Source organism: Zonotrichia leucophrys, chromosome 13 (assembly GCF_028769735.1).
Source record: "Zonotrichia leucophrys gambelii isolate GWCS_2022_RI chromosome 13, RI_Zleu_2.0, whole genome shotgun sequence".
In the NCBI taxonomy this organism is placed as follows: Eukaryota; Metazoa; Chordata; class Aves; order Passeriformes; family Passerellidae; genus Zonotrichia; species Zonotrichia leucophrys.
Window position 1 is genome coordinate 18,036,717 of NC_088183.1, and position 27,560 is coordinate 18,064,276.

At 41.7% G+C, this 27,560-nt stretch overlaps 1 protein-coding gene across 7 annotated transcripts in view; it reads right to left on the reverse strand.

Annotated features, from left to right (window-relative positions):
* KCNIP1 (potassium voltage-gated channel interacting protein 1) overlaps positions 1–27,560 on the reverse strand; it is a 280,128-nt gene that overhangs the window by 127,195 nt on the left and 125,373 nt on the right. For 4 of the 7 annotated variants that reach the window (XM_064725292.1, XM_064725291.1, XM_064725290.1 and 1 more), the window contains one exon: positions 26,206–26,275. The exons of the other annotated variants lie outside the window; for them this stretch is intronic. The gene's annotated coding sequence lies outside the window, so the exon portion shown is untranslated. The remainder of the gene's footprint in view (positions 1–26,205; positions 26,276–27,560) is intronic. 7 annotated transcript variants of the gene reach the window in all.

A 27,560-nucleotide genomic window follows, 5' to 3' on the forward strand; every position in this document is an offset into this window, starting at 1 on the left:
GCATTATGCAGTTGGGTACAACTTGAATTGATCTGCCATGATAAGAAAAATGCTTTCTTCTTTATGTTTGCCTTCTTAAACTCTGATTCAGTGGAAACAGTTTCCCAGGGAGTTCTGAAGTCACTCTTAATGCTTTGCATGGTACCAGGCTCCCAAGGCAGGGAGAGGGAAGCACTGTTCCTTCCAGAGCTGTGTCAAAATGCAACCTGCTCTTCATTCAGAAGGGCAATGAGCACACTCTGCTCTACAGTCACAGCCCTGAGTTAAATTCCAATAATGAAAAAGTCACAACAGCAGAAGAGAACTGCCTCTCAAGGGTCACAAGGGAGATAAGCTGGATAAGAGCAGAGGTATAAATCAATGCAATTGGTTTGACAGAGATTACAGACAGCAAATGCTAACTTGCAGTGCAGAATCACACAGAGTGAAGTGATCAGGACAAAATAACCAAAACAGCTTGGGATTTCAATCTTTTAATTTTTTACAAGCTAAAATGAATTTACTCCATTTTCCTGAGGGAATGCAGATTGCTTTTGTGCATCTTTTGTTCCCCCCTCCAGAGAAGACGTCCTTTCTCAAGCCTGCTCTCTTTGTTGATACAATGCCTCTAATTTGGTCCCACAGATTTTGTGCTGAATATCCTCCAAAGGTATTGTTCTCAGGAAAAAAAAAAAAAAAAAAGGTATTAGTAATCTGACTCACTGGGGAAGTCTAAATAACTGACTAAACTACCTTTGAGCCGGATTTCGTTGATTTCCCACCCACCTGAGAGTGCAACCTCTTAGCCACTCCTTTTCAACACACAATAGTGTCGTTTGAGACAGTGTGAAAACCCAGAGCCCTGTTCCTGCCCTCCTTTGGGTCCCAGACCTGCTATAAGTCCTCTCTAGAACAAGTGAGAGATGCTGGCCAGAAACCAACCTGGAACTGAGGGATATATAGATCAGCCCTCGAGGAGGTAAACACAGAGAGTCCTGAGCTGTGGTTCCATGGACTGATGAACAGCAGTAAGGGAATTCGAGCTAATACTAACACAATATTAAATGCCTCAGGCCATTTTAACAAATGTGTTAATATACAGATGAAAATTACTGCAAAATATGTAATTTTTTATTGTTAATAATAAAAATGAGCTTCTGGGAAAATACTTTATTTTCTGGGAACTGTCCTCACTTCAGAAAATTGCTTGGATGGGAAATTCTCAGCCAGCTCTCTCTCCCAAAGGGTTGTTACACAGCAACACCTCAGTGAGACTCCATGCACAGTTGCCAGGGGACCATCACACAGTAAAATGTAAAAAATTTCCTAAATGTATCTGTTATATTTTAAATTCACTTTCAATAACCCCCTTCTAGACACAGACTGCTGTGTTTCCATTAGAAACAGTTTGCCAACTTTTCCATCATCTGGGAGCTAATCAAGCAGAATGACAGCTATTCCAATGCCAAATGGTGGAAAAGTAATGATGAGTGTGAAGTAGAAAAGGACAGACTGTGCAACCTTTTATGCCAAATATTGATCTGTGTTTCAAGCTGCACAGCTGTTTGGAAATGTTCATCTGTGATGAAATTCTTAGAAGAAGCTGAGGAGCTTGGCTCTAAGACCACCTCAGTGCACAGAGCCTCCACAGGTCCTGCCCCAGGGGGGCTCCAGCATTGCTTGGCAGCAGCACTCTTGGATAGTCCTATTGCTTTGGATGTGGAAATGCTTGTTCAGAGCTCTTAACTAAAATTGTTTAGTTAAGCATGGGTTGTAAAAGGAGCAGTTATCTTAACTGTATTTGTAAGAGGAAGGAATTTATTGTTATGAGATGTACTGCTGTAGAAATCATATGAAGAACAGGCAGTTTTAGCAGAATATACCCACACCTAAAAAGACATAAGCAGTAGCAGCAGCTGCATCTGGGAGATTTGGGGAAATTCAGCAAGTTTAAGATGCCCAGGATGAAAACACAATGATGAAAACATAACTTGGGATTGGAGCCATCCTTTTGCAGCTTGCTGATCGTGCCGTCCCAGAGGCATGTGTAAGCCTTCCTTAGGACTAGAGAGGGTATTTTTTCAGTAGCTCAGATTGTGCTTGACTGGAACAGTTCCAGATTCAGGCATGAGGCCACTGTAACCAGCACTCACAGCTTGTGCTATGGTGCACAACCATAATGTACTGCACAGCTGAGGGCCAGACCAGTGATGCCCTGACACTGCAGCCAGAAATCACCCTCCGTCCCGCCCTGGTTCTCCTCTAAAACAAGGCACTTGAGCCAGTCTCTGAAAGTAGCAGTTCCTGAAATAGTTCTCAGGGATGAGCTTAGCCAGGATATCTAACATTTATGCACTTTGCTAGTGTGTGTGAGTCATCCAGGTTCTTTCTGCACAAAGGAGTGAAAAAGCAGTGATTCATCCCCTACCAAAATAGGTGCTCAAGGGAGGTGGGATGGAAACTTGCATGGAGCTACTTCTCTTCCAGGGAGCTCCAAGAGCTCCTGCCTCACTAGCCCAGGCACAGCTCAGAACTTCTACATTTCTCATTTATGTAGAATTAATACAATTAACCCTAGCCTTTGCAAATAGTTATTGAAGAGCATGGGAAACCAGGAATAAAACTAACAAAGAACACGGCAACTAAAAATTCACCTATGTTCTGGAATGGAACTGTAAAAAGTTTAGCAGACCCCCCCCTCTGCACCTGCAAGGATGGGTAGAGCCAGAAGGCAGGGAGGCAAAAGTCTTGGTTTTGACAGCATCTACTTTGTAAGCACCTGGTATTTTGACTGGAATACAGCTGGATTAACTCCCAGATTGGCATTACTAGGCCTCCTCCTGAATTACATCTTTAAGGTATTCCTTGCTAGATTGATGGCTGCCCTAGGTCCTTAGCCAGGGTCTAGGTGACAATGGGGCAAAAATTCTGGGGCAAGTCATGCAGAGCCAGATTCATACCCATCTTCCTCAGTGCAGCTGCTGGCCCTGCTCACAAGCCTGCTCTGCCTCAAATGCATAAATCCAACCATTGCACAATCGAGAATGTCTCAATTTCATCCCAACTCAAAATTAATTTGAATATTAAAACCACTTTTCTCTCTTTTCATACAGGCATTCGTGTTTTTCTAAATACTGCAACCTGACCATTTCCCTCACAACAGGAGATATTACCAAATTAAAATGATATACAGTTGTTGCAAATAGCACTAATTGTTGTTAATTGTAACAAGAAGATGATTAAAAAGTATGCAGTATTCAGAGTTCCTTTGAATTGCTTTTGAATTGCATGAGACTGATTTACATTTCTGCTTAGCATACATGGCACCAGAGTGAAGAGTTGTATTTTAATAGTGCTTATGCAAAATATGGGAAAAAACAGGTGCATAGGACTTATTCATTTGCACTGTCAGTGAGAACATGCTTCAGCAACTGGGGAAGTGTTAAAAACAACTGCATGGGTGAATAACGACAAATAAATAAAACAAAAAGATGAATCCAAGCTCTTCCTTTCCAGATTTAAGTTTAAACATTGAAACAGCGGGATGACTCCCCACTGTCCTTTCCTTTGCTCTTGCCAACAAAGTATCTCTTAGGGCAATTTTGTTAACTAGATATTGGTTTAACATTGAGTTAGTACTGTTTTACACAAGGAAGGAATTGCAAATGGAAGGAGAGATTCCCTTCACCTTCTTAGAACCCAGCCATGACTTAGGATCCAATATAAAGCAGTGAATTCTATTTGGACGTGATACTGAAAAAACTTGAGGGAATGAAAAACAACAAATTCCTCCAAAACCCCAAAAATAAACCCTTGTGGATTCTTTCCTCGATAAACAGAGAAAAGTTAATAATTGACATAGTTTGAAAAGGACCCAGCTGTTTCATCCTTTGCTATCACATCCTTGCCATGCTAACTTGGTTGAAGAGGAAGAATCCAGCCAGAATAGCAGCAGTTGCAAGGCAAGGTATGTACTTTGAAATTTCAAATGGTTGTGGTCTGAAATAGATTGTTCTTAATTCCTAATTCCTTTGATTTGTTTGGTACCTGTCTGTAAGCAGGGAGTGAAGTGAGGTGTGCTTGTGCTATAAAAATGATGGGGACATCTCCTCAGACCAACACTTCTAATTTGACAGCATGTGACAATGATGTGGCACACATTTCCTTACAGAAGGTTTTAAACAAGAACAGATATTTGCCTCTGGAAGGCGCAAATAAATTTAAGCATTTTTTATGGGTATTTTAGAATCAGTGTGAGGAGGATTCTTAGTTATGTGCTAGCAGGTTATTTAGGGCTGGACAGACAGAAACTGTAAGGAACCACCTGCTCTGTTTTTTGAAGAAAGTTCTTTAAGGAAGCAGAAAGACTCTCCCAATAGAAATGTACACTTAACATTAATTAACTCAGTGAACTCAGTTTAGCACAGTGCTCCAGTAAAAAGTGATCCCTGCCCAGCTAACAGTAAACCTTGCTGTACAATAATGGCCCAGCAGCACTGTTTTCCCAGCATACTGACAGGGGTGCAGCCTCTCCCTAAAGGTAAAGCAGGACTAGCTGACATTATCAAAGCAGTTCACTCAGTGAACTTCAATCAAAGTAGGTTTGGGAAGGCCTGTGTTAATTTCCTGGGTTTGCCTGTTTTAGTTTGTGTTTTATATCAGGCTTTTTCTCAACACAACCCAAGTGCTCTCCTATGGAAAGGGTACCCAAGATCCTCTTGAGATAATTGTTAGAAATGAATTCGCACCTATGTTCAGTTTTTCCTTTCTAAATTTGATTCCAAACCTCAACCAGGGAAATTAAAAATCACATTATTACTTTATTTATTATCTCAGAAAATAACAGTTTTGATCTTGTTCATGCTATTCTTTTTAGACAAAGCAATTTAATTTATATAGGATTTTGAACTGTCAGTACCTCATCTCACATCATTATCACACACTTGAAGATAGATTACATCACTTGCCTTGCCCCCCCCACCCCAAAATGTGCATACATTATTGATTTTTCCAAAGCCTCATGAATAGGGTAGTTTGTAATCATTAAAAATTAAAGAGAATGCTGCTGGTTGGCAAAGAAGAATGGCAAATTTTGCTCTTGGCTATATTGCTATTCCTCTGCAGCAGAGCTACGACCTTTTTATTGCAAAAGAGATAGGAAAATAAGGAGCATTGCTTCTCTGTGTAGCAGACAACTATACAGAGCCCTTCTGGATTAGGTACTGCTCCAAGGGAAGCCACAGCAGTAAAGGAAGTGCCCATCACAGTGCAGCCTCCTGTGCTCAAGCTGTAGGGCTTAGAACAGCTCTGCAAGCTGCTGCCTGTTACTATTCTCTACCATTTTCACTTTGCACTGTGTTTGCTTCACGAATAATCTTTTACACCCACCAGCATACAAGATATTTACTAAGGAGGTTCATCCTATGGTCACAGTATAAACTGCAGTGGTCAGTTATTATTTCCAAGCAGATTTTTGCTCAGAAGCAATTTAATTGTTTGGAAGATGTGTCATTTTCATAATTATTCCTGGCATAATTTTATAAGAGCATCGTGGTTCCGCAGCACAGTCTGTCAAATCTTCCTCGTGCCTGTCCCCACCTGCTTGCACACAGTGGCTGCCCCACCAGTCATTATGGACTCTCTAAGTTGTGTAGTCCTGGGAATAATTAATTTTAGATTCTCTTTGTAGAACAAAACTCTGGCAAGGACCTGGAATCACAGTCACATTATCTAGCTATTTGTGAGGCCATTCCAATAATGAAATGCACGTACCTCTGGAAATTATGCCAGCTCAAGAAAAGGCCTTTAACTGACATTAAAATGTCAAGCTACTGTTTTAAGTGTTATGGGCATTCCATTGCTCAGCCCAGTTGAAATATGAACACATCAAATGCTCCTTAGCAATCAATCTCATTAAAAGTTGATGGTCTTTGGTACCTGGAAAGACAACTACAGATGACAAGTTTAACTGGGCTGATTGTTATTTACCTGATTCTACTGCATGAATGCAAACCCAAATACATCTTCAGTGGGCCACTGAGAGTCTATCAAAACAATTACTTTATGGATAATACCTTCATTCTTTCTGAAAAAGTTCTGTTCCCAGAGTCATACAGATTCTTTTTGCTTTACTTACTCTAACCCTGCCTCTATCCTACTGCTATCCTATCCTATCCTATCCTATCCTATCCTATCCTATCCTATCCTATCCTATCCTATCCTATCCTATCCATGTCCTTATCCTACTGGTATCCTACCCTACCAAGTGAAAACTTGCTCTACTCATCTTAAAAGACAGTAGTAAACCATTGTCCACAGCCCAGAAGACTGCCAGCAGTGCTACCCCACTTACAATCCACATTTAGTTGAAATGATCCCTTATACCTGTACATGTAATTCAGAAAGGGGCTAAGCATTAATCTCTCTGAATTAAAGCAATATACTGCATTTCAATAAATTATTTTAAAAGACTTTACAGTTAATTGGTCACACTTGGCAAAATCAAGAACACATCTTTCAAAGCTGCAAAAATAGTCTAAATAAAGTTAAGAGTAGATAAAACACACAAAGTACCAAAGGGACCTAGGGAGTAATGCAAGTTTCAGATCAATATTTGGTGTTCCTAAGCCCGTCTCCAGAGATCCTGCCTTGACTGTTAGAGAGTGGATCACAGTAAAAGTCATAGCCATGGTATTTGATAGCATTTGTTAGCAGTTATTAATAATGCACAGTCATTTCTGGCAGCACATGCAGTTTGTCAAATTGTAATTTTCATTAGTCAGATTACTGTAACTATTGGCCAAAACCCCAAATTTCTTGAGCACACCTAGAACTCCATCTCTCCATGCTGGCTACAGCAGACTTTCATTGTAGAGCCACTGCTGTGGGAATGGGGAATCAGCTCTGGATAGGACTGATATGTCCGGCATTGATCTCTGCAGTCTCCCCCTTTGGAGAGGGGCAGTCAGGGACAGCCACAGCAAGAGTGCACTTCTCTCATTACCCTCTGACACCATCTGTGGATGGGATTCATTCAAGAAACAATCGGGCTTCTTCACCGATGCTCCTTTGGCCTGACAGCTGGAGCAACTGATGATGGAATGATGTGGAAAGACAGCAAGCGCCCCATTCCTGGAGAGAAGTGACTGTGACACCAAGGAGCTTTGCTACTTCCCCCAACACTGACACCTGCAGTTTTTCATTAAAAACATATAGGCTAATAATTAAGACATTTAATCTTCCTAATCTTCACTGCTATGTAAACATCACTCCTTCAAATAGGAATATATGCCTGCATTATTGGGTGAGGGCCTCTGTGAAGATTATTGTTTAAAGAAGCAAGTCAGACTTGTTTGAAAAAAGGCTGAACTGATATTATGAATTATAAAAAGATGTAACAAATAACTTGGTATCAAGCAGCTGACAGTTCTCCCAGCAATGCTCTTCTTAGAAATGGCAGAGGTGCTGAATTCAAACATTTCTTCCAGTATAGTCACTATAAATAACTGTAAATAACTATATCATGATGATCACTGAACCATGCTTCACTGGGGATGTGAACTCTACATATTTTCTACCCTTTCAAGAACTAAATGACTAATTTCTATGTATTGTATAAGATTGAAAAACTGTGGAGTAGTCTTTATGGTAGACATCATTTGGCTCCTAGGATTCATTAAAATATCTTTGTATTATAACAGAGCTGAGCAGCAGCTCTAGCCAAGGAATTTAGCAAATTTACCATGGAGTTCCTGTCAATAGCAGGACTCCGCAGTTGTCACATTGATGGAGTTAATGAAATTCATGGTTGGGGCAGAGACAATCACACAGCTGCCATCAGCCATCATCTCAGTTTTGACAAGCAAGACAGGATTATTATTTTGTACCTGTGCCAAGGCAGATAATTAAGTTAAATTTTTAATGATTTCAACTGATATTATGGAGTAGAAATGCCCAGAAAATTAATGTAGTCTATGTATACACATCACTAGTTTTCTATGTTCTGGCTTTCTTATGAATATACCCTATGTGGTCATTTGAGTTTCTGCTACGAACCTATCCTACAAAATCCCCACATTACACTCTTGCACACTTGCCTTAAGATTTGGCTGATGTCCTGGTTTGTTTTAACCTGGGCAGTAGAAAAAGTTCATCCTGCTTCCTTCAGCCATGGGTGCCCGACCCAAGGATGCTCATGGTCCCCCTGCCATCCATAAAACATGAACAGACAGGGTGATGCACTGAGCCTTCAAGCCCTTGGGCAGCTCTGGACCAGCATCACTCCCAGGAGGAGCTGGCAGAGGACAGGCATTCCCCCAGGCAGAAACAGAAAGGACGAGACGAGGATGTACAGGTGCATTCTGCATGTACCACAGAATATCCTGGAGCTGCATTTGCTGCTTTCTGTATTCAAAGTTCCCAGGACAAATAGCCTCTGCACGATGACACTGCGCTCAGCCCCAAGAGCTACCGCAGCTGGGCCAAGAGGAGCAGGATCTTTGTGTCCACGAAGCTACTGCAGATTCATTTTTTTACATATTAGGGCCAATGTGGCATGTAAGCCCTTGTGATACTGTGACTGCCACTTTCTTGCTTGTAGTTGGTTTTCTATTAAAAGGCCAACATTCCATTTCAAATCTCTGCTCAGTGTAGCACAGAAATAGCTAACACAGTGGGAGTAAAGAATTTCCTGCCTGCAGGATGCTTTTTTACAGTTTCTGCTAAAATTCATGCTCCTTCTTCTAAAATCTCAGTGGAGAAATGTATTTAAAAGGAGGCTACATGGATTTCTTGTCCTGATGCTGCCTGCAAGCCCCAAGATCTGTGCATGGGCCCTCTGAACAGAGTGTGAAGCTGTTTGGGGCAGGAATGTACTGCATCTCTTCTCCAAGCACCTTCCTGAACAGATAAACCAGGTGGCAAATGGGCATTTGCCAGAATGGATAAACAAATTCAGTAAAACTCAGAGATGTTCCTGTTAATAGTTTCTTTTTCCTTTGATCAGTTTGATTGTCATAACACTAACTTTCTTAATGCTTAATACACTTAATTCTTTTCACAGAAACAACTTCGCTCTTAAATGGCAGTTTGGGACTGCAGTTGCCCCAAAATTCCTCTAGCATGGCTGTGCTAATGTCTCATACATGAACCATTCCTTATTTTATTCCACAAAAACATGACACTGCAGACATGCTTTGCTGTTGGCTACTGTATTTATGATGATTCTCTTGTTATACACAAATGTGGTGCTGAATCATTGCTGGCTATTGGAAACTTCTCATCCTTCAGCAAGAAATGCCGTTGAATGGCATCAATAAGTACTGTTCAAAACACGAAAAAGAAGACCAGCCCTTTCAAGAAAGGATAACCAATATTTTTCCTCTCTATCTATTCAGACACACATCAGTACCAATTAACTGAGGACTAGCATAACCTGATAGAGTAAAAAAGGATCTAAAAAATTACAAAGCTAACAGAAAACTAGTTTGCTTGACATTAGCATATATATATTTTTAAAAATAAAGATTTAAACCAGGGTCAGTATTGACTGTGTATGTCCTTAGTTTTTAAAAACTATCTACCTTTGATTATTGAAATGCAGTGCCTGGCACTAATATTTCAGGCATGTAACTAGGTTACAGATAAATAGATTTCATAATAACCTTCTGTATCCAAGTAATAAGGCTGTGATGTAGAGACATAACAATAAGCTAGTAATAATTTTTTTTTACTCTCACAAAGCCACAATTTCACTTAGATAAATCAGATAATTAATTATACCAACTGCAGAATATCTATTATGATTTCACCATCTTAACAGAACACTTTAATTAATAGTTAAAGAGCAACTCTAGCACTTTAGGCCCTCAAACTTCAATGCAGGGAGCACTTAGTTTCTGCTGAATGCAACAATGACAGAGGACTATCATCAGAAATTACAGCCATTAAAATCTGTCCCTAAGTGGCTTAAATTTTATAGTCTCCTCAAATTTAATTTCTGATTTTTTGCCTTCTAACCTTACAAAATACAGCGATTGAAACAAATTGTACATATTCTGTCCAATGTATACAGTAAAGATAACAAGCATTGAGAAGTACTTGTAATCAGAGCAGAAAACATATAAGGAGTCATGGTAAGTCCAGCACTACTTTTGTAGCTGCAATATCTTATCTTTTGTTGACATTTGCTTATTTCTGTCTCTAGAGATGGGAAGAATTGCTTGCACAGTGTGCTGTCTCTGTTAATCTAGTTATGCATCCATTGCTCCATATTCTGCACAGTCAGTAATTTTCTAGTAACATGAGCCCAAAGCACAGCAGGCAGAAGGGGACAGAAAAACTCCTCACTATGTGGGCACCCTGTCACTGGCTCAGACATTTTTAAATTTCCTGGGAAAGATCAGGCTGCCAGTGGTAGACATGACTGCACTCTGCCTGAGGTCCATCAGATGTATGTATGACACCACTGAAAAAGGGGAAGAACTGATTTTTACACTCCATTGCCAGTGCCACGAGTGCCCATGTGGTGCTGCTCAGCTACAGTTTTCCTGAGCAAAACAAGCAGGATGGGCAACATCAGTCTATACTGAGGCTTAGCCTGTTCTTTGGCTGTATGCCCTCCCTTGGAAAAATCCACCTTTTCATTCTTTGGATATTACAAAGGATGAGGGAAAAAAAAAGGGAAATGGGCCCAATTTCCTCCCGATCACTCCTGCAAAATAAGAACAACTGCATGTTCCAGGCTCAGAACAACCAATGTAATCTTCTGCTGAGGAAAACAAAAGAGCACTCCGTGAGGAAAGTTAAAACTCATACAGGTGCCATAAAAAATAGGTATGAGTAATAGCCAGAGGAGGAACTTGCTGTATATATACCTCTATAGAGGAAGAGCTCCATTCTCAGAAACCATTAGAGACTCTATGTAAATAACACACAGTACAATGTTGAGGCTGAAAGCAAAGCTCTGTTCACACCAGCCCCTGCAGGGACAGCCCATGCAGCTTTTTGACCTGCCACAGGCTGGTGTGGCCATCACACAAACTGCAATCCCACCTCTCCTCAGTGCCAGCTCCTGCTGCCCTCAACTCCTCCTTGATGCTGGCCTCACCTGTGTCCAGGTGGATCCTGCTTTTCTTCAGGGCAATGCAGACACACAACTGATCTAAATTTTAACATAGAAGACTAGTATCCCTAGAAGATAGAGAAAATTACTGCTGCTGCTTTAGCTCCAAAATATGAATTATAGGGAGAACTGGAGGTAAATAACACTCATCTGTACTTAAGTTTTGGGTTTCAGTCAATTTTATTTAAATCTTTAAAGCACCCTGAGCTGCACTGCAGAGTTAATGGATTTGGCAGGTAACAATTCTGAATGAATTGTTGGCATGAAAAGCTAAACTCAAAGCACACAGCTCTGCTTCTTCCTGATCAATGTAATTGCATTCCACAGGAGCCAGGGGCTTTGCACGCACACACCTCCCACTGCACCCAGTGCCAGAATGGAGCAGGCCCAGCCTCAGCTCGAGAGAGGAAAGCACAGCGAGCCAGCAGGGCTTGCTGGGCTGTTGGCACGGACAAAGGAGCTGAAACACTTCGTGTTTGAGGACCAAAGACAACCCGAGAGGTAAGAGCCACCACTGTGTTGCTCACTGGAGAGCAGAGCTCTCTCAGGGGCTAGGGACATCCTCGTTTCTCTGGGTGCAGCACAAAGGTGGGACTTGGCTGCCACATCCCCAAAGTCTCAGACACCCTCATGGAGTGGACACTGGTAAAGGGACTTTCTGCACATCCCCACATTACCATATCTTCATATTACCCCAATTGAAGCTCACTAGAAAGTTACTATTTTCTGACATCAGTATTTTTAAGGTTTTCAGAAATAAAACTGAAATCCATTTTGAGTTCACTGTGCTAGTGGCTTAAGGAGTTCCTTTGAGTACCACTTAAAAATGGTGGAAATTGTCCCAGATCCGTGGGACTGTGCTCTTCCTAATGAATGTCTAATTGCCAACAGTCCAGTATTTCTGCCCTTGACTTCAAAATCCAAAATCACAGAAGGAATGAAACTCTCTGGAAATTCTGCCCAAAGAACAAGTGGGCAAAAGTTACACAAATTCAAGGTTTCCAGGTTGCTCTTCACCCAAGGTTAAAAACAATGCAAGATTCCTGCAGGCAGACCTGGTATCTGAGGCCTTAACTTACCTCATGGGAACTGCAGACTTAACAAAGGCTTGCTCACCATGGCAGTATATAGAAGATTATGTATTAAGTCTTGTCATAGAAAAGTCCTTTACATCTGAAATCCAGTAGAATTCCTAGCCCATATAATAGTGTATTCAAGGCACTTCTCCTCATCCAGCACCTCATCCCTTCAGTGCATACAGTCACTAAGGACACTGCTTATATGCAACACACTGGGAATTGTGTTCACATATACTGCCTGAGACTGGTGTAAATCAAATTCTCTGCAGGTGGATTTAGAGGACCAGGAAGGAGAAGCAGAGCTTCACAGCATCTCCCACTCTGCTCCTGGGCCAGGCAAGCATAGCAAAGCTGTGGTCATCTTCCTGCTCCAGGAGAGACATGCTTCACATGGCATGGCCTCTCCCTACTAATCTCACAGCAGAGTCCTGGCAAAGCCAGCTTGCATTCTGGTGAGGAACTTGAGGTGGGCAGGCAAGATGGTAGTAATGGACTACTGTCCACAGGTAATGAACCATTAACATAATATCATAAACATTCATAGGTAATGGACCATTAATATAATATCATAAACATTCATCATCATTAACAAACTGTGCAACACAGTCAGGAAAATAAGTTTTATTCTGAATTCTTAGAAATATTCAGCCTTATATTTCTAAGGTGTAAAGGGTCTCAGAATAGTGCAAGGAAGATGTGACATATCTGGCTGTCATCAGAATGAAAGATTAAATTCTCTCCTGGAACAGAGATTACAGACAATCAAGCAAGTTTAATTGATAATTTCTACGTTACCATACTAAGCTGCCATGTATGTGTCCGAATCTGAAATCAAATCTTCCATACAGAGCTCTCAGATTTAAACAACTCTCATTGTAAATCATCCGCACATTTCCCTGTTAATTGCAGAGAAGAATTCAAAGAGAAGAGATGGCTATAGAGGAAGGATGCTGCATCAAGCTGTTGTACTCCACAACACAAAGAGAGAGAACTATTCCTGACATAGCACATGCCTCTGCTCTTTCAGTGTTTGTGTAATTATAGCTGAGTCTTTTGAACATTCAATGCATCTCACATAAAATGAGACAACCACACGTTGTGGCTTAATGAAAATAACTGAAGGAAATGTACCAAATTATTGGTTACCGGGCAGCTGCTTCATAAATGCTTTCTCCCATCTGTTTTCTCCTTCTCCTCATATCAACTCATTCAGCCTAATGCCTATAAAATGCTGAGCCAAGTGTTTCAGGGCATCTCTAAACTCCCCAGCCAGTGTTCATGAGTGACTTCAGCCGCCTTGCCCTGGATTTGGTAGCTCTAGTAAAGATGTGCTCTTGTGTAAACATACCCCACTACACAGGGCATGATGAGAGCAGAGACAGCAACCACTGCAGTCAGTACCAAATATTAACAATTTAAAAAATATGTATATATTGTTAATTCAGCCCCTAATTATGACAGTGAAACAGCTTGTATGTGAAGCCTGAAAGAAGGAGGGGTTTGGCTACAGAGACCCAATCCCTGATGAAAATGTAACCAGGCAGCTATTGGTCAGTGAATTGGGAGGTAACCAATCAGAGCTAATCAGGTCTGAGTGTGGATTATTTTGAATCAGGTATGTATAAAAGCTGAGTAAGGCATTAAAAGCTCTCTCTGCTGCATGAACCTTGGAGTGTCAGGTTGTGTCTCCATCTCCCCTGAATATGACACCTAAAAAAATACCTGTCAGTGCAGGGTCAAGTTCTCCCACCTTAAGGTCTCTCATTTCCATGGACTCACTGCGTGATTAGATAGAGCCACATTCATGAATGTCTCTCACAAGTCTGCTCCCAGAGAGTAATGAGACTTAGTTCTTGGATTTGCAGATAGATAACATACAGAATAGTTCCAGCTGGAGCAGGTCCCTCTGCTCTCACATGAGACATCAGGCATTAGCCACAGCAAAGGATTGCTGCAAGACTTAGAAGATTGAGGACCTTGTTATGCATGGGTAATGCAATGGTTAGCTCTCACAGTTTAGGGATAAATATTATGTGTATGTTCAGAGAAGTTTTATAGATGTATAGTTATGTTCCTGTGATATGCTCCCCCCATAGCCCTATTTCCCTTCTCCTTGCATTGTTGTCACTGGATACCCTTGGTAGCCGGGGCACTTGGGGCGAGGGCAGGCTTGTTACCAGGAGGCGCTGCATGGCAAAGCCTGCCCTCCAATGAAGCTGCAAGAAAGGGATCTCCACCAATGGGCGGCACAGAAGGAGTTGACTGACAGACTTTGGGAGGGGTTAGGGTTACCTGATGCACTACCTCCAGTATAAAAGGTGGAGCAGCCATTTTGTGGGTGAGTGCATCGTGGTTTAATTCCATGTTCCTAGTGCTGCTCTTTCTCCTTATTCAGCCATTTTTGTATTTATTAAGGTTTAATAAACATTTGAAATTTAAAAGTGAGAGATCATTTCTCACAATCTGATCCAGTAAAACCTATTCATCTGCAGCTTTTGCAGCAACATGAGTAGCAGCAAATAAGCATGGCATGTGTGCCAATCTGTCCGAAAAACCTACCATGGAAGCAGATTTCATACAGGAGCAGCTTGGTGGGTCCAGGTCTGGGCTGGGGCTGTGTGAAACAAGTGTGCTCTGTGCCCACCCATCTCTCAAGGCGTTGTTTCTCCTCTCAAACCAGCCGCCACAAGTGGTATTAAGATCAACCAACATTGACAAGGTTGCTCAGACACAGGGATATCAAAGCAATCAGTGGTTGCTGGCTGTATTGGGTAAAATTGTTTCTTGAAAATCACACCTGGATAGGCAGCATGTTACCTAAGGAGAGGAAGACACTTTGCTTTGCCAGCCATGCTGTATGTCTCACAAGCAGGGCAACATCTCATCCTGCTGGTCTGGCTTAATCTCATGGACGAGCAGATGATGGAAATCAAGTCCCCCAGCTCCCCAAGGAGCACAGGAGAGGCAGTGTCTGTAGGAGTGCATGCAGCAAGAGCTGCCAGCCAACTCCACACTCCCTGACACAGAGCTCAGCCCAGTAATTTGGGTCACGCACACACAAATTCTGTCCTAATTTACCAAGCTAGCAAACTTATAGAAGCAAACAGATGTACTTGTTTAATTTGTCTTTTCCCCTTAGCAAGAAGAGTGATTATATTTCTCTTCATTCCCACTAGAGCTATCATAAAATATTAGCCTCAAGCCATCCAGTTCCACATTATAATTACCTGCAAAAAATTGCTAATGGATATTCTTTTGCCATCAACATGGCAAAAGCTGGTTAATCCTCTGGGAACCTATTTTTAATTAAACACCTAATACAGTATGATAAATATTGGAAATATGCATCTCTCCCCTATTAAGAATGTGGCTTGATTTCCAAAATGTGCCTAATCAATTCAAAAGTGACAGCAAATTTAAAGTGGCAGGAAATATTTAGGGCTTAATATTTCAGGTGAAGATTGTTTTAGTGATTCTATTAGAAGAAGGAACAAATGAGTGCAAATACAACACAAAATCCTAATTCAGCTTGATATTTAACTCCAGCCTTGGGTTTCCCTTCTCAGCTCCTGGCACTGACCAAGCACACAAGTTTGGTGTGCTCAGTTCTGGACTTCTCCTTTTCCCTCATGATCTTCATTGGCAGTTTTAGGTAGCAACATTCTTCCGATCTATAAATGCATCTGCCACCCCTCAGACAACATTACAAGGTCTGTGACTAGCTCATGTAAAGCAAATAAACATTCACAAAACTCTGGCTTTATAGCATCCCCATCTCTTGCCTACATTATCAGTCACATAGGAAGTACAAGAAACTTGCAGAATCCTGTTTCTGCATTAGCCATGACAGCAGTGACTGCAGTTCCATGGCAAGCCACGGGCACCAGAGTGACTCGTGATTGGTCCTCTGACACTGTGGGAGTGTGTACTGAACCACAACAATTTGTAATAATCATGTGTTAACTGAGGGCAATGATAAAATCCCTCCAAAACCCAATAATAATTCAAAGGTGTGTTTCTTACTAATATCTGTACTTTCAGTACTTTAGCAAACCTTTAACAGAAGCAGATTTTGGGGCAGAAAACACAAGGAAACTTAATACATGGTTTCACCTGGACCCTTCTCTGCAATTTATGTGTCTCAAGTAAGGAGAATGGCCAGTGCATGTGTGGCGATTAGGCCCACAGAAATAATGTGTAATTTATGTACAAGTTGCTGGCCTCAGTTTTGTTCCAGTAGTGTGTGATTCCTTTCTTGGGTAAAACAATGCTAACTTCTCCACATTCAAACAATAATCAACTGGGGCTCTAAGGACTTGCAGGGGCCTCATTGCTACTGCTTTCTTTGTCAAAAGAAAGCATCAGCAAAACAAACAAACAAAAAAACAAAGCAAAGCCCCCAAAATAACAACAACACCCAAACAAACAAAAACACACAAAAAAAACCCCCAAAAAACCAAAAAAAACCAAAAAAAACAAACCCAAAAAACAAAGGAGGCAAAAAAAGTATAAAAGTTTTCACTTAGGTCAACATCTCAAAAAAACTAAAACTACCCCAAAGGACTCTGTGCCACTGCACTCATCTCTTTCTGCTGCAAGGACTCATAAGAGTCAAATAAGTGGTGCAAGCCGTGTGCCAACACCAATTAATAATCCCTGGTCATGTTGTGAGAACAAGTCTTGAAATCAAATTTTCATCAAATTAATGGGTACTCTGGGAAATGGTTGTTTCTCTGGGAATTAATGGTAACTGGCGTGAGAGGATTCACCACCTTCAACCCATCAGCAGCAGTCAAGAAAAAACAGCTGAAACTTTTTAGGGAAGCAGCACTGATCTCACTCATGGGCCCTGCAATTGACCCAACTCAGCCCACCTTCACACGAGCAGATCATAGGGAAACCTAAACAGGACACAACACACAGACCATAGGAGAAATGCAAGCATAACAAAATGAGCTCTGAATTCTGAAGCCAAATAGTCACACAAACATGGAAATTGCTGCCACAGCTGCTAACCATAGAAAGTTAATGTTCTGTTGCTCAAGCACAGTGTTCTGCCATCCCTGCCTTTTTACAACTGCTTTGGACACCTTCACACTGGTTCTATGAAACACTCTAGTTCCCAATAGATTTAGGAGGGACAGTTTAACTCAAGACAGTGTCTGCAAGGGAATGTCTTCCCAGCCATACAGAGCAGTTCTTCCATACCCCAAAGCCCAAGGGATTGCATTCAGCCCGGTTCTGACATTGCATCATGGCATGGCACAAATATCACATGACAGCTGACCCAGTGCAGAACAGCATTCTTTAAGTTTTCTTTTTGCCTGTGGCTTCTCACTAAGCACTTTGAAGTCCTCATTATATGCCTTTCATCAGCCTAGCTTTTGAGAATGAGGACTTTCTTGCAACTTGGGCTTTTTGATCAACTAAAGCTTGCACTGAATCAACTTCAGAAAACAAAATGCTCTCCCTTGCTTCTCCCTGCCAAACCAAGCAAGGAAAAAACCCTCAAGAATACCTCAAGCTCCACCCCACTATCAAGTACGATATATGAAATTTTATGGAAAGAAATTTTATTAAATTACCATTTTTGCTGATCTCCTGCAGTTGAGCACTGTTGGAATACACATATACAAATAAGGCTTTGGTCTTTAAGTTGAAAGAAAAATTGTGATTTCTCCCTGCCTCTGATTTCCACACAATTAGCTGAGGTTGCAATTCCTAACCAGTGCACATTCACCGGTTCTTCCCAAGGCAGTCATCACACAGACCTGAATGTCAATGTCCCACTTTCAGCCCAAGCTTGATTTTCTGTTTCTTGGAAGAGGTTGAAAATATGGGACACCGTACAGGTTTTAATCGCTACTTTTCAATCAAGTGAAATATTACCACCAAAACTAATTCAGTAGCAGGGAGTAAACATTGGGGGACCCTGTCCTATGTAATTTGCTGTCATCTGAAGTAATCACTGCTATTATTGTTACATTGAAGAACATGTCAAAAGCTTAAATTCATCACTTCAGCATGTCATTCAGGGAACATGTGCCAGCAGGACTGATTGCTCTTTCCTCCTCAGCCTCTGGTCTTAATATTGAAACCCCAACTGCAGTGCAGCAACCAACATAAAAATAACATCCAAGTGGCTGTGCTGTGTATATGGCCATTAGAGGTTAGTGATAAATGTTCAACAGAGCTCAAACTGGACATGGAGGTCTAGTCCTTCCAGAAACCACTGCCCATTGTTAAATGAGGTATAGGGAGCTTCTGTGGTTCCACAGTCCAGACCCAAAGTACAGAGATAGAGCAGCCAATGCTCTTCGCCTGATGTATAAATTTCCCTTTTTGGTTTGTAATAACAGGAACAGTTAGAAGAGAAAGGGAGCAGAGGGTTGTTAAACTCACACAATGTAGGGATTGCTGCTTCTCTGAGGACACATTCTCCACTGGCGTCACTAGGTGTTTTTGTGCACTAAGTAGTTTATTTAGTTATTATTTTGCACCAGATGATTGGAATTTTGCACTTAGTAGTTTTACATTGCACTAAGTGGTTTGTTTGTATCACATGGTTTGTTCCATTCTCCCCTCTCCTCCAAAGCCCTTGATGGTGGTGTTGCCCCAGGCTGGTTCCTCCTGTCACCTCTCCCATCAGTTGTATCCCATTGGCTGTAGTACCTTCCCCCAGGTTTAAAATCTCCTGCCATGAGAAACTCTTTCTTCTCCTGGACGGCTCCATCCCAGCCTCTTTCTTTTCCTGAACAGCTCCTTCCCAGGCATCCTTGGAGTGGTTCCACAATAAACTGTAGGATTTTTAGTCCCAAGAAGAAAGAGTACCTCTAGTCTTTTGCTTTTGTCCTTGTTGGTGAAGCTGGGGTCCAGAGCTAGCCAAACCAGACCCCAACGAGGCTCTCAATCCAACAACTTAGTGTCGCAAAGATCACATGCCTGGGGAACAACAAAGAACAGAGAAGGCCCAGCCAGGTCAGAGACACACAGTGGCACTGTGTTTTCACTGGCCACAACCTCGTAAGACTGAATCCAGGCCTCCCAGCAGCGTGGATGGCAGGGTCTCTTTGGCACACGTACAGTAAACATTCTGGTTCAGGAGAAGAGTAGGAGGTGGATGGAGGGCACTGCAGGGATGGCAGCATAGCAGGAGAAAGTGTTCACTGTCAGGGGAGCCACTCCTGCCCTGGCTTTTGTTTAGCAGCACAGAGGAGGGTAACAGCAATGGTGTCACGACTGCAAAACCTTGCAAAATGCTCCCCTTCTGTCTGCTCCTGCTGGAGTCACGCTAACAAGAGTGTGCCTGCATCCACCTCAATAACCTCTGTGTAGTCTGCAGACATGCTGATAAAATCAGGCACTCAGGCCTTATCTCACACCTAAGTGTTAAGCTGTTCTGTATGTTCTGACATCTCCTTGCAGTTAGAACTTCTCTCCTCCAAAGTACATTTTTCATTTGTTCTAATTTAATTTTTCTGTTCCTGATTGAATTCCCTGACCCAATAACATAGCAGTACCTTATAAACAGAGAACAGCAGCTAAATAACATTGCTGTTCTTTCAAGGAGAACAAATGTGAAGAAATTAAAGACCATGAAGAGAATATGTCTAAAGCTATCTTTGCAGAGTAGGAAATTATTATATATCAGACATCCTGGACACCATGCCCTGTGCTGGGGGGCAGAGGGAGCACATTCTCCTGGACCAGTTGTGATCAGAAACATCTCCTGCCAACTTGGGCAACAGTGCTGACAGATGGAACATGGTGCTTGTCACTACTAACATAGTTGGCAAAGGGTTTCAGCAAGGGATAGGAAATCCACTTCAGTCATTATTCAGTGTTTTTGAATAGAATTCAAGAGATAGAAGCCATTGCTTTTCTCGTGGTGAAACCACACTACTGTGCACTAACCTATGTTTATCAGAGAGAGAAAACAGCAAGAAAACAGCAAGAAAACTCACAAAAGGATCCTAAATAGACCAGACCAGAGAGGATCCCACCTCTGACCTGTGAGGATGGCTTGGCTCTCCCTGTGAGCAGTGTGGGTGCTACAGGGGAAAACTGGCATGGAAAAACCAATCTGGGAAAAGATAACTGAGATTAACTGAGGTCTTTGTTCTGAAGAATTTGAGAGACTGATACTGCACACTAAGAGTTTTAAGCACCGGGACATTCAGAAGGGAGAGAGCTGGGTGCCAGTGCAAAGCCTTTGGAGCACATAAATGTGGTATTCACATATCCTCTGAACAGAGAGAGACATAGACTTTCTCAGGATTTTCCTGTGGAAGGCTGTGAGAAAGCTCAGAAAAAGTATGATAAACAATTTTTATCTCCACTTGCTGCATCTGTTGTTGTACACATGTGGAATGTGTTATGGAGATTGTTTACCAAAAGATAGTTTCTTAATTGGACACTGGTGATGGTGTTTTGATTGATTGACCAATTAGGTCAAAGCTGAAGCAGATTGTTTGGCAAGGGCAAAGGGATTTTTCATATAGTAGTATATTGTAATGTAGTATAGCACAATAAAGCATTTGATCAGCCTTCTGCAATCCTGGAGTCAGTGTGCATTATTCCCTGGTCAGGGATCCACTGCCATAAACCTTACAATTGTGTGCATTCTAGTAGGTATCACCCAGTACAGAGTTTTTCCTTTCTGAAAAATTGCCATATATTTTAACTTTTAAATTATTTTATCCAATCCTTTTCTGTGACATACAATGCACTTATCTCACTGTTGGTCTTGGTGGCTCAGGGCTGCCATTCTGTATTGCACTCTGTAGGACTCTCTCTCACCAGTCCAGGGTTTTGGCATGCAGAGAAGTGTTGGAAAGTAGGCTGCAGACCAAAGCAAGCTGGACACATGCCTAGGGGAAGCGCAGTGTTTGACACTCTCATTATTATTTCATATTTTCTTCTGCAGAAAATATCAAACAGCAATTCACTGGGAGAAGGACAGTAATTTTTCAGATACCACATGAAAGAAATATCAGTCTGGCCTGGACTAGATTATGTGGGACAATATTTTATTAAATATTACATTAAATTGCTGGCAAGTTAAGACATTGATTTACTCCTTGTATTGAAGTTGTTCAATGTAATGAATGTATTGCTAAATCCCCAAAGGCCCCAGCATTTCCTGTCACCTTTATTGATCAATTGTTTCTAACTTTGAAACTATTTTAAATCAATTTTTAGTGATTAATGTAACTTATTTTCTAGTTTTAACACAGTGTAGGCAATTAGCATCTGTAGAGCAGGGCCCTACCTAATCAGAAGTAACACTACTGGAACTGCTACCATTATCTTTTACATTGGTCTATATTTCAGCACAGAAATCAGTAAAAGAGTGAATCAACCCTTACTGAAGCACATTCATCTTTCAGGAATTCTGTAAAACATGGAGGATGGTCTAAGAAGAATTAATACCTTTTGGCAAATCTCTTTATAATCTTTAGAACAAGTGTATGGAAATAACTGGGAAAGTGTGATTCTTAATCAAAAGCAATAAGCATAATTCTTGGCTCCTGCAAGACAACCAGTGGTGTGGGAAAATCATTAAGGAGAAAACCCCTCACCAAAAAAGACAGAGTACAGAACTTGTGTAGCAAACACAAAACACATAGTCCCTTTGTGAGGTTTATGTGCTCCAAAGGCTTTGCACTGGGACTCAGCTCTCTCCCTTCTGAATGTTCCAGCGCTTAAAACTTAAGCAGTGCAGAAAATACTTTTCAGGAGGTCATCACAATGGGGTCTTTCAGGAGGAATAAGCCTCAATATTGGCACATGGAGGTAACCTCAGAGGGTTACCCTAACCAGGGTCAGAAGGACTTTGCATCATTTTTGATTATTGCTGGGCTTTGAGGAAAGCTGAAATGCCAAAGCCAGAAGAGCAGTGGTAGCTGAGTGGGAGCCTAGGGATCACGTTCTCTCAGGTGTAGTCCACCCATTTTCCCTTCAAACCACCTACCTGTGAAAGAAATCCCTGCTCTCTTGAGCAGCTACAATGGAAAGAGTCACAAGTTACCTCCCCATAGAAAGAACAGAGATGTGGAAAGATGCAAAAAAGAAAGAGCAAAACACTCCGAGAAAGAAAAGAGGATCAGGAATACAAAAAGGGAAGAAAAGGAAAAGAATCACACAGCATGAAAAGCAGATATTTGAAAAAAAAGTTTAGAAAACAGCAGGAATTGAAATCAAGAAGCAATTAGAACAGTGCTAAAACACCTGGAGACCAGCCCAGAAGTTTTGGCAGCAGGACAGCACCCCATCAGAATCTGCATCAGGAATAACTTCTTCACCAGGACCTCTTTATTGCTCATAGTACAGCAGTTTTAAAGCTGGATGAGCAGAATGTGTTTGAGAGCTTTATTAATGGCCTCCAGAGATGTCCTATGCAGATAGAAGCTCACTAATACTAAGAAAAAAATTTCAAAGCCTACTAATCCTACAGGAAAACTTCAAAACCTCATGTGCAGGGTGACTGAGCATTTGCCACACCACGAGAAACATCCCACTACTCAAAATGCTGCTTTATCAGCCCACAGCCCATGTCTACATGGACAGTGGCATAGCACTGTCATCCTCCACAGCATCCAGACACATTTACTTTGGTTATTTATTGCTTTATGAGAAAATGTGTGAGCTTTGATGTTGCAGTACAAGCTGACTTTTACTGAACATTAATCTGGTTATATAAAAAGAAACCCAGCCCAGTTCCATGAACCAGCGTCTAGGCTGACTGACAGATATTTCAACCAATAACAAGTCTCCTAAAATACACGCATTTGACTGGTTCAGAGGGTGTGGAGATTAGACCAATGACTGCTTAGAGTCGAGAGCTTTAAATTGCCTATAAAAGTATGCTCCGTGCAATAAAACAGGCTGTTTGGCTGATGTACGCCGGAGGCCTGGTGTGTGTTCTGTCTCAACCACGGCCCCACGTGTCTCATGGTGGTCCCACTGCAAGGATGAACAATCCAAGGTTTGCCCACAAGTAGAGCAGAGAGGGAGCTCTGCCCCACTCGCCCAGCACATCCTCACAGACTCAAGTCACCTTTGAGGTTTTGGACCAGAAGAAAGTAAGATTAAAAGAGATGTGTCTGGAGGATATATGGAGGTGGTTGAACTGAGGAGGAATAGTTAGTGTTCACACTTTGGTGCTGCCAGTCACACAGCATCTAAGAACTGTTCTCCTGCATATGCTAGCACATGGGTGAGATGGGAAGCATCAGCCTCTAAAGCTCCCACCCAACCCATTCTAACCTGGCGACAAGGGAAGCTCTGGTGCCAGCTGCTTCTTGAGCTGTTTCAGCCAAACTGCACAAAGCCTTCAGTAACACTCTGATGGCAAAGCCTATCCCCCTTATCCTCTTCCTGCTTTCAGAGACCACCCCCTGCCATCCTCAGGTCCTAGTTTTGGTAGCAATTTGTTGATGCAATTTAACTACTGAAAATAAGATATAGCAGCCATGCTCCACAGTCTACTAGCAGTCCAAAGCTGAAGGAATTGAATGACAGTGAGTCTTTTTGGTAGCCTAACAATGGGCTGTATAGCATGAGTTTGTTTTTCTTTCCCTATGTATTATAGCCACACTTAACTATCAAGCAACGGAAAACAGATTAGCAGGGAGGAGGAGCACAGATCATTTCTGTGTCCAGACAGCTGATGCTATGGGGCACCTGCTGTGATCAGTCACTGCCTCCACCTGACCTCTCTCACATGGCTTGTGACAATAATAGACGTCAAGGTTTCCAAGACCCAAAATTTATATAGGGGCAATACAAGAGTCCAGGCTTCATCAGGTATTGCCGCCCCAGAGAGTTCCTCACCTCTGGTTCGTGAGACAAAGCACTAAGAACAAGGCAGTGTGAATAATAAGAAAAGAAGAAGGCTTACCAAATGGGTCACTTTCTCCTCCAAGTAAAATCAAACCTCAGAGCACCTGTACAATACTTAGTTTATTAGTGTTGATCCAAAAGTTCACACTGCCTGCTCTGGCACCTGTCCCACCTGCTTGCATGCTTTTACAGCCTTCTTTGACAGAAGAAAATTTTTCTCCCAGCTTTTCTTGACCAAGCTGACAGACCTTTGGATTCCCTTTGCCATCCTGATAACATCATCTGCTTTCCTCTATTTTTTATTTTTCTTTCTGCATTTTCTTTTTGCATATTGATACCAAATAATTCTTCCCTTGACTAAGATTGGGCAACATGCAGAAACAAGCAGACACATGCTGATACTAGAAATTCATGCCATTTTTAATAGAAAAAAAATTTGCTTCTTCCATGAAGTAATTTTGCGTGTATCCACAGAAAAAATTCTGAGCTGGCTTGTGTGGCATTTCTTTCTTATACTATGTTTAAACTTACAAACACATATAAACCCTGGTGAGGTAATCTTGAGTGTCCTAGAAAGAGATTATTATCATACCTAAAAAAATAAACATGTGGGCTCCTGACATGTTTATTCTAGCTTCTATACTCATATTCACAAACGCAGTTCCTTTGTAATGCATGTTCATGACCCCTTCCTCATTCTGTCCTAACCTCTTACTGTGCTCCCTAAGATTACACCAGTGCACTTTGAAGACACACAGGGCTGTAATTTAGGCTGGAACTTCCTGACCACCTTGTCAGTCATCTCAAGTCATCTCAGTCTCAGTCCCCACCAGTGGCTTCCTCAGACAGGTTTGTGCTGGGCATGACAGTGAGGAAGTGAAAAAAAGCATTTTGCCAAGGGCAAAACTATCATTCACTTTCTCCTCTTTTTTTAGCTTCTCCCTGAGGTTTAGGAAGTGGTGAAACAGTGGGGACAGACCATCATATAAAGTAAGACTGGGCCTAGACCTTGGGCTTCTTCTCAAGAGAGCTCAATAAAGTAAACCTTCATTTTTTGAAGGCTTAATGTCTTGAGTTCGGGCAAAATCTAATCTGCTTATTTGAAAAGGCGAAAAGAGAAAGTGGAATACTCCAAGACAGGATGAATACTTCTGAGCCTGGGTAGCTGCAAACTTTTCTCAGTATTAATCACTCCTATTTCTGCCATGCTTGACTAAAGAAAAAAAAGAAAAAGCTACAAACTGGGACAAATATTGAAACCATTTGTCACCACAAAGGCTATACTACAGATAGACAATATACTTGGATGAAGGCAATAAAGGTTTTTGAAACAAACAAAAAACTTGCTGTTCACTTTATAAATTTATGACCTTAATTCAATAATACTTCTCTATAAAATAAGTGGTGCAGGTTCTAAGCAGCACGTGAATGATTTTCTGAACTGGATGCAATGATTTCACCAAATTCACAATGGTACCAGGGCACTCAGCTCACCTCAGGATCCCAAGGCCATTATGAGCAAGGATGGTAGTTACAGCCTCAGGCAATTATGTCGCTCTGCTTTAGATGAAACTATGTGTGCATTGGTAGTTTGGCCAAGAACAAGAGAAGCTGTGTGCCCATACATCCTGTCCTTTGGGATGCTTTCCACATCATGCTGCTCACAGTGCTGCTACGGACTTGTATATAGGAGAGCTGAGTTATAATCACAGTCTACAGTGTAAACCAAAACTATTCATTAATCATCAGCAATGACTGCATTTGGCACAAACCACACATGAGCACGAAAGAACAGCTGTAGGTACAATACCTCCACACAGGCAAAAGCAGTGCAAAAACCCAATGGCTTTCAGTGTAATTGCCCATAGAGCAAACTGCAGCCCAGCTATGCCCAAGCCTGCAACAATGGGATGAAGAGCACAGCTGGCAACACAAAAGCCCAGACCATGTAGAGGGCAAGGGAGGACAGAGCAGGACTGAGAGCTGCACAAGGACATGTGCATGAGTTCAAAGAAGCAGAGCAGGAGCCCTGCCAGTGTCCTCTTGCAGAAGATGGTTAGATACTAGGCAAGTTCAAAAGAGACTTAGCTTAGTGATTTTAATGGCTTCTTTTTAATGCAATTTACCCAGTCAATGGCTAAATTTCTACAGGCTCATGCAGGTAATCTACTAAACACTCACCCTCTAGAAGCACTTGCCAGACACTTTGGAAAAGCAGCTGCACACCAAACTCCTCCGGCTTCCACGGGACCTGGTAAATGCAAGAGGTGCAGTTGGAAGGTTTCTCTGAGGAACACCAAACTGCACTTCACACATGCATGCAGCACAGCTGCCTTCAGCAGCCACAATATCACTGCTGAACTTCACTCTGAATATCTACTGCTGTTGGACTTAATTACTCCAATCCAACACTTAACTTTGCTTCTCACTTGCCAAAACAGTGGTTCCCTCCCACTTTTCTATGACAAAACAATCCAAACTGTTGCTGCTGACAATAGAGCTAATATTTACAAATAATTACGAAAAAATTTTAAGTTTGTAAATACCTCAGTAAAAGATGACATTTACAGATAAATTTACAACATAAGATGTGAGTCACAACAGACAAAATTCCTTGGAGAGCTGAGATCTACAGATATTTAAATCACTGTGCAAATCATATAGACAATGCACATGCAGTAGCTCTTTTAGCACAGCTCATGTGATGATTTCTATTTCATGCGGGAGAAAATAGATTCACCACAGTGATGCTGTATTCCTCTTCAAATCTGCACAGGTGCCAAGACTGATGTTGGGTGATTTATTGTCCCACACACTTGCTAAAGCTCTTTCAGAAGACAGTAGCAGTTTGTGCTGGCTACACTTTATTTTTTGTTGGGCTTTAGGAATGAAATGTCTTTCTTAACACTACCATTCATGGAAAAAAGATATTTAGGGTTCAGAAGGTTTCAATCAAGAGTAAATGTGGATTCTCCTTTTTGTTCTCTTTTCCACCAGGGAAAGGATATATCAAAACATGTTCCTGTGTTTTACACCAAATAAAATATTAGCTGTAATAAAAAATAAATTATCTCAAAAGTTTCAACATATTTTTTAAAGTTTCTGTATCTTCTGGCGCTTCATTTTTTTGTGAACTGTATTAATACTTCAAAAGGACAAAACCCTGTCCTACTTCTGCCTGCCACCCTTGCAGAGAAAAACATGTCCTATTTGGCTTTAAAGGAACCTGTGGAGGCTGCTCGAGAGGAAGCTTTTAAGCCAAGTGCGCTTCTACTCAGAGCCCAAGGCACACACCACCCGTTGTTACACAAGCCTCTCCCTTGCTCCCAACGCCTATTGTTTCAACAGCTCGGAAAAATCAGGTGCGTGGGGCCCCCTCACCGTCCTTGGGCACCAGAGGTTTTCTATGGCTCACAACGTCAATCCCTCACACCAGAGGTTTTCTATGGCTCACAACGTCAATCCCTCACACCAGAGGTTTTTTTGTGGCTCACAGCGTCAATCCCTACCCGAGCTGGCTGCCAGAGAGGAGCCAC